The sequence below is a fragment of the Elephantulus edwardii genome, unplaced genomic scaffold (assembly GCF_000299155.1).
Source record: "Elephantulus edwardii isolate Elephantulus edwardi_28Jun2011 unplaced genomic scaffold, EleEdw1.0 scaffold00023, whole genome shotgun sequence".
Classification (NCBI taxonomy): Eukaryota; Metazoa; Chordata; class Mammalia; order Macroscelidea; family Macroscelididae; genus Elephantulus; species Elephantulus edwardii.
Genome location: NW_006399773.1, coordinates 15,804,756 through 15,813,251, shown reverse-complemented (window position 1 = coordinate 15,813,251; position 8,496 = coordinate 15,804,756). Strand labels below are relative to the sequence as shown.

The window sequence follows — 8,496 nt, the reverse complement described above, 5'->3', positions numbered from 1 at the left end:
AAAAAAAACAAAAGGATGAAGAAACTCTGTAAGAATTTTTATAGAAAAATAACTATGGGAATAGGACAAGACATTAGAAATGATCTAAATCTATACCTTTTCAATCTGTATGCTGAGGAAATAATTCACAAAGCTGGACTCTTTGAAGAAGAATATGACATCAGGATCGGAGAAAAGCTAATCAGCAACCTGCTAATGCAGATGATGCAACTTTGTTTGCTGAAAGTGGGGAGGATATGAAACACTTGCTGCAGAAGATCAAGGACTACAGCTTTCAGTATGGATTACACCTCAACATCAAGAAAACTCAAGGTTCTCACCACAGGACCAGCAGTCAACATTATGATAGATGAAGAAAAAAATTGAAGTTGTCAATTATTTCATCTTGCTTGGATCAACAATCAACACATTTAATACCAACAGTCAGGAAATCAGGAGATGGACAAGAAAAACTATCAGTGACCTCTCCAAAATTCTGAAGAACAATGACGTTATTTTGAAGGCTAAGGTGCACCTGTCAGGCCATAGTCTTTTCAGTGACATTTTGCACATCAGAGAGCTGGACAATGAAGAAGGACTACCGAAGAAGAATTGTAGCCTTTGAGTTATGATACTGAAGAAGAGTATTGAATATTTCATGGACTGCCAAAAGAACAAATAGCTATGTCTTAGACAAAGTGAAGGCAGAGTGCTCCTTGGAGGCAAATAAGACAAAACTTAATCTTTCACACTTTGGACATGTGTTAGGCAAGGGTATTCTTTGGAAAAGACATTATGATCAGAAAAATAGAGGGTCAGTTAAGAGAGGAAAACCCTCAATGAGAAAGATTAATATGGTGACTTCAGCAAAGGTCTCTAGTGTGTGAAAGATAATGAGGATGATACAACACAGAACAGGGTTAAGACTGGCTCTTCATGGTGTCACTATGGGTCATACTATGGTAGCAGCTTATCTGTTAAACATTGAAAAACTATTTTATATGTAGTATTAGGGAAACCAGTTTTGTCTGATGTTGTTGTTATGCGCCATTAGTTACCTGCAATACGTAGCGATCCTATGTACAACAGCTCTAAACTCCACTCTAACCTGTGCTAATCTCATTGTCTCTGACACACAATCCATCTTATTGAGGGTTTTCCTCTCTTGCACTGTGCCTCCACCCTCCCAAGCATGGTGTCCCTCTCCAAGGACTGGTCTTTCCTTGCAACATGTCCAAAGTATATCAAACGAGGCTTCAGAATCCTTTCCTCCAAGGAACAGCCTGGTCTCACCCTCTCTAGGATGAACCTGTTTGTTCTTCTAGCGGTCCATGGTATACTCAATACTCCTCTCCAGCACCATAGCTCAAAGGCATCAATTTTCTCAGGGTTGGAGTAGGACTTCAGGCTTAGAAGGGTATAAGGTCAGTATGGAAGTGGAAGACCCTGGCTGAGATGGACTTAGCAGTGACTGTACCAATAGGGGCAGATGTGTCACAGTCAATAAGGTAGGCTCAAGATATGGCAAAGCTCAAAGTCATTGTTTATAAGGTTGCTATGAGTTGTGGTTGACTCAATAGCAAATAAGTAAAATATATTAAACAGAAAAAACATAATTAACATAGTATTTACAAATATATATTGTGTTATTGTTGTTAGCTGCCATCAGGTCAGCTCTCATTCATAGTAATGTTATGAAAAAAAAGAATTCCTTTCCAAGCTTATGCCATAATGTATTATCTAATCAGTTAATTTTATTGGTGCAATTACTATGTTAGTCCATCTCCTTAAAGGTCTTTTCTTCATTTGGCTAATCTTCACATTTGCACACAGGTTGTCTTTTACTGGGGACAGATCCCTGCTGATAAAATGTCCCAAATACATGATATCAAAGTCCTACCATCCTATTTTCTAAGGAGAATTGTGGATTTCTTCCAAGAAAGACTTATTTGTCCTTTTGATAATTAGTGGTATATGTGATTATCTTCATCAATATCATAATTTAGAAACACCATATTTTTTCTTAGGTATTTTTTAATTCATTTTCCAACTTTCACATGCATATGAAATAATTTAATACAGTCTTGCTTTGATCAGACACACATTAGTCTTTAATTTGGTATCTTTTCTCTTTACCATATTAAAGAAGCCCATAGAAATGGATTTTCCCAGTGTAATATACTATTTTATATTAGCTATTGATTCTATCAATGATTTAGTCATTGCAAATATCTTTTATAAGAAACATAAACACAGACTATACCCATGGATTTCACCTGATGGGATGCACAGGAATCAGCTCAATTACATCTGTGGAAGGAACTGTTGGAGAAGTTCAGTATTAGCAATGAAAACTAGACCAGGTGCTGATTATGGAACAGACCATAAAATACTCATATGCGAGTTCAAATTGAAACTAAAGAAGGTTAAATTATATCCATAGGAATCAATATTTGACCTTGAGTCTATGCCCCATTAATTAAAAACCAACACAGGAATAGGTTTTAGGCCTTGAGCACTAATGAACGAAGACCAGATAAGCTGTGGGAAGATATCAAGAATATATCATTAATTAAGAATACAAAAAGTCATTACAAATAAAGAATAACAAGGAAAGGCCAAAATGGATATCAGAAGAGACTCTGAATATTGCTGTAGAGAACCGAGAAACCAAAGCAAAAAGAAGAAATCAAGAAGTTAAGGAGCTGAATAGAAGATTTCAAAGAGTTGCTTGGGAAAATAAGGCAAAATATTATAAGGAAATATGTAAGAAGCTGGAGTCAGAAAATCAAAAGGGCTGAACTCACTCCGCATTTCTTATGAAATTGCCATGAATTTCATTGCTTAAGGATACTATGGACAGAATATTGAATGATTCAGGAAGCATTAAAAGAAGATGGAAGACATATACAGATACATTGGGGGAAAAAAACACAAAATACCAAAAACTGGCTGATATGGAAGAATTTCAAGAAAGAATATATGAGTAAGAAGCAATGATGATGAAGGAGGAAGTGCAGGCTGCTCCGAATGACTTGGCAAAAAATAAAGCCTCAGGAATTGATGGAATACCAATTGAATTATTTCAGCAAACAGACTCTGTTCTGCAGGTGCTCACCAAATTGTGCCAAGAAATTTGGAGGACAACTACTTGGTCAACGGACTGGAAGAGATTCGTATTTATTCCCATTCCAAAAAAAAAGGAGAAGTGACATTGTGGAAATTATCAAACAGTATCACTAATATCACACACTAGGAAAATCCTGCTGAAGATTATCCAGAAACTTCTGGAACAGTACATTAACAGAGTAATACCAAAAATATAAGCTGGGTTTAGAAGAAATCCCTGCACTAGGGACATTATTGCCAATGTCAGATGGATCGTGGCAGGAAGAGGAGAGTACCAGAAGAATGTCTGTCTATGTTTCAGTGAGTAGACAAAGGCATTTGACTGTGTAGATCACAAAAAATTGTGGCTAGCCTTGAGGAAAATGGGAATCCCAGAACATTTAATTGTGCTTATGTGAAACCTGTACTTGGACCAAGAAGCAGTCCTCAGAAGAGAGCAAGGAAACACTGCATGGTTCAAAATCAGGAAAGGAGTGTGTCAGGGATGCATGCCTTTCCAAACTGTGTGCAGAAAAGATCTTTCAGGAAGCAGGGCTTTATGAGGAGGAGTGTGACATCACTTTGGAGGAAGACTCATTAATAACATATGACATGCTGATGACACAATCTTGCTGAAACTGAAGATCTGAAGACTGCAAAAGGTCAAGCACTGTAGTCGTCAATATGGATTGAAGCTCATCAAGAAGACAAAGATTCTCACCACTGGGCCAATTGGCAGCACCATTGTAGATGGAGAAGCCAATGAGGTTGTAAACAACTACAGCTTGCTTGGATCCCCAATCAACACTCTTAACACCAGTAGTCAGCAAATCAAAATATGAATTGCTTTGGGAAAATCTGCTGTCAGGGGCCTTTCCAGAGTGCTGTGGAGTAACAATGTTTGCCAAGAGACAAAGATGCACCTAATCCGGGCCATGGTCTTCTCAATTACTTGTTATGCTTTAGAGAGCTGGACAATGACTAAGGATGACAGAAGAATAGATGGCTTCAAGTTGTGGTGCTGCAGAAGAGTCTCGAACATACCATGGAAAGCAAAGAATATAAACTTTTCTGTCCTGGAGAAGATGAAAGCAAATGTCTCCTTTTAAGCTAGGATTTTGAAGCTTCACCTCACTTACTTTGGGTATGTGGCCAGTATCTATTGGTCCTTGGAGAAGGACATCACACTCAGAAGGATGGACAGACAGCACAAGAGAGGAAGAACCTAGATGAGATGGATTGATATAGTAACTGCAGTGATGGGGGTTGGTGTGTTGGAGTTAGTGAGACTGGCTTAAGACAGGGAAGGTTTCAGAGCTGTTGTACATAGGGTTACTATGTATCACAGGTGACTCAAAAGCACATAACAACATACTGTATTGGGGTTAGCTTTTTTTTAAGCCTCTTTGTTAGAGTCAACAAAACATCAGGAAGGGCCTTTGTATTTTAAGTTGGCTGTTATTATATTTTGGAAGAAAATTCTCCTAAGCAGTACAGCACTCTTCTGTCCATTTGCTGTACTGTGGTAAACTGGGGTTACTGTGATGCTGAACCTTGTACCATTGGGGTTTCAAATACTATAATGGTTACTCATGGTGGACAGTGTTTGATGGATCTCCCAGATTAAGACAGGTTTGGAAGCAGGAGTGGCATCCACCTCCTAAACAACATGCCTCCAGCAACTCTAAGTACTATGATAAATGTCGATAGTTATAGAGGAGCTTCAGGTCTTTTGTTCATAGGGTCACTAAGAGCTGTGTTCGATTTGAAGGCATTCAACAACAACAATAATGAAAATTGATTCTATGAGTGTTGATTGTGGATCAAATTAAATTAAATCTTTGACAGCATCATTCTATTCTGTGTTCATTATGATTTTGTTTATTGGGACAGTTGTAATGATTTTTGCTTTCTTTATATTGAGGTGTAATCCATACTGAAGGCTAGAAAGTGAAAAGAGGAAATGTATGTTTAAGATGAGTAAGTCTTTGTTTCTTCCGTAAATACTTAATGTACTCAACTTTCAGTAAGCAAATACAGATTAGAAACAAATAGATGAATTAGAAATACTGCTTAATAAAGAGAGATCAACCCATCTACCTACATTAAATTAGTGTTTTACAAGGAAATAAAATCTATTAAATGAAGAAATGATAACTTTTCCAATAATGTGGCATCTTCAACAAATTAACATCTACTTGCAGAGATCTGAAGCAAGATCTGCATCTCACAGCATACACAAAAATCAACTCCAGGTGAGTCAGAAACCTAAGCATAAAGGCCAAAACCATAAAGATCGTAAGAAATAAAATGAGACCAAACTTTAAAGGCCTAGTGTACAATAGAAATAGACTGGTAAATAGAGCCAGAAATATACAACTAGAAGAGGAAAACATTGGCCAATAGTGTCTTCTAAAGATAAAATCCCTGTGTGCATCAAACACTTTTTTACAATAGAGTAAAAACAAAACCTAAAAACTATAAGGGCTGGGGAATAAGACAATGACTTCTCAGACAAAGATCACGTAATGAAAATTTAAAGATTACTTATTTCTTCCACCAACAGTGAATAAGGGTTCCAGTTTCTCCACAACCTAACCAACATTTGTTGCTTGTTGTGATGAGTCTTTGGATTGTTGGTGTAGCTCCTAGCCACTAAGCTACCAGAGCTCCCTGACTTTATAAGATATTATCAATCATGATTTAGTTTGGCTGCTTCAGAAAAAATGAATACTGAATAGTATGTAAAGCAAGTTAAAGTTGTGGCTACACAGGCTTATATAATGCACTTATTTTAATTTTTCTTTTGTCAAGAAGCAGACAGTGCAAATGCCTGTGTCATGCCAAAATCTCTGTCATAACAACCAGCTGACACGCAGGGAAAACAAACACGTAAAAGCATGACTATGATTTCTTCTGTATGTGTGATAACCAGCTGATTCAACATTATTTTTTTCTTTTCTTTTAATGGAAACAAGCATTTTTATGTTTTGGAAATTTTTGCCCTTGTCTCTCAGAAATTTGGTCCAACAAAAAATGAGGGAGTAGGGGAATCTTGAATATGAACTTTGTTTCTGCCAAGAAGCCTCTAGAACCTGCAGAAGACTAACGGCTCTTCAGGGAGTCACTTTTACAACTGTCAGATGTGGTGACAGCCCACAGAAGTTGGGAGAGAAAGACTTTATCCATCACAAAACGGGAACTGTTTTGAGTAGCTTCTATTCTACAAGCAAAAGCTGCACTTAAAACTCTTGTGATACTGAAAATATGGTAAAGTAATTCTCAGGAGGAAATGGGCCTTTTTGATAAGAAAAAAAGCCATTTTTTTTTCTTATTTCACCATTCAGCATTGCTCCTTAACTATAAGAAAATCATAATAAAATATGTAATAATAAATAATAAAAATATTACTACATGTTCTCTATAAGGAAAAAAATGATTACTCATTCACAAAATCGGCAAAAACACATGAAAAGACTTTTCACAAAAGAAGACACTCAAGTGTCCAACAGACAGATGAAGAAATACTCAAAATCACTCACATTAAGAGGAATGCAAATCAAAACCGCAATAAAATACCATCTTACCCCATTAGTAGTGGCAAATCTTAACAAGATGTCAAGCAATAAATGTTGGAAAGGAAATGGAAAGGGTGGAACTCTCATAAAGTGCTGCTGGATTTGTAAAATGGTACAACTGCTCTGAAAGCTAGTTTCGTGATTCCTCAAAGACAGGAGCAACAATTTTGTCAACTATTACCTGACTTAGAAGGGACTGGAAAGCATTATGCTGAGTGAACTAACTCAGTCCCACATTTATATACAATATCACAGGTGATATTGTATATAAACCACAGTTTATATTGTATAAAACCATTATTGTAGAATGAGTATAACGATTCAAGGGTGGGAGAGGTTGGTGCAGAGGGATAAGGATATGCAGGGGGAGGGGCAATTAATTATGGGCTTGCACAATTTGATGGGTGGAAGGGTGAGGGAAATTGAAAGAATTTGCTCTTGGAAACAATATATTCAAATTTGGTAAATAAACTAGTAGAAAATAAAAAAAAAAAGCTGAATATAGAAATCCCATATGATCCAGCTCTTTTAATGTTATAAATATACATGAAGGAAAATGGTACTAAGATACAAATGGAGATTAGTATACCTGTGTTCGTAGCAATATTATTCACAATAGCAAGACAATGGAAACAGCCCAAATGTCCTTCAACAAGCAAAGGAATTGAAAAGAAAAATTATGGTACATTTACACCATGGATTACTTTGCAGCAGTAAGGAGCAACAATTTTTCTAAAAATACTACACAACATAGGGAATCTAGAGAGCAGTCATTATGCTGAGTGAACTACCTCAGTTTCATAAGAACAAATACTGCATAAGATTATTTTTTGTGAAAAGGATAACTAATAAGATGTATATAAATGTCCAAAAAGAGAAGGAGACAGGGATAGGGAGGTAGAATGTGGGGAGGAGAGAAATCAGTAGGATGGCAGAATTTGGTGGTTAGAAGTGAGGGGTGAAGGAATTAGGAAAGATCCAGTGGGGACCTCAAAAGTAGGCATAAATCAACGGCAATTAATTATATAAAGCACAATGTACATGAATGATTATATGAAACACAATGTGAACAAAGCAATGTGTGAAACCCAATATAAAATAATGAAACAAAATTAATACAAATTTTGTATGGAAACCAATATAAAATTTAAAAAGAAATATTAGAGGACACGGGGAGGAATCATTGCTCTGAGTAGTAACCACAGTTATTTACCCACAATGTTTTATACATCTAAATGTTTATCCATATAATTCAGTTTATTAAAGAAGTTATATATATTGTTCTTAAGAACTGCTGAAATCAGAGATTCTGTGATTATTTGTTTTGATTGTCAGAAGACACTCACTCTGAATACTTCTGAGGCTAATACAGAGTTTAGTAACTAGTCATTCTTCTCTAGTTACATCTCATTCTATCTCTTTAAGAATTAAATACTGTAAAATTTAATGAAGTTCAAAAATTAAACATTAAACAAGAAAGTGTTGTTGTTTTTGCTTTGCCATTAAGTCAGAACTGACCCATAACTGACCCTTAAATGGAAATAAACTTGTACTCTGCTGTTAAAATTTTGTATATGCCATGTTAATATGTCTAAAATACCAATAAAACCTTTTTATGGTATCTTGTCATGTCTCATGTCTCTCACCACTTTAATAATACATAAACTGTTCTATGGTCATTTTCCTAGGAAAGAATATTTAAGTCTAATAAATTATCTTCAGACTTTGAATTTCATAGAAGTAGAATTCAGGATCAGAGCAGAAAGAATTTAAAGCACAATTAATAGATGTTTGTAGAGTAACACAAACAAATAATATTATTAATATTAAT

General features: G+C 35.9%; 1 pseudogene; it reads left to right on the top strand.

The window, feature by feature from the left end:
• The window catches only part of LOC102873858, a 45,121-nt pseudogene that overhangs the window by 33,847 nt on the left and 2,778 nt on the right, over nucleotides 1-8,496 (top strand).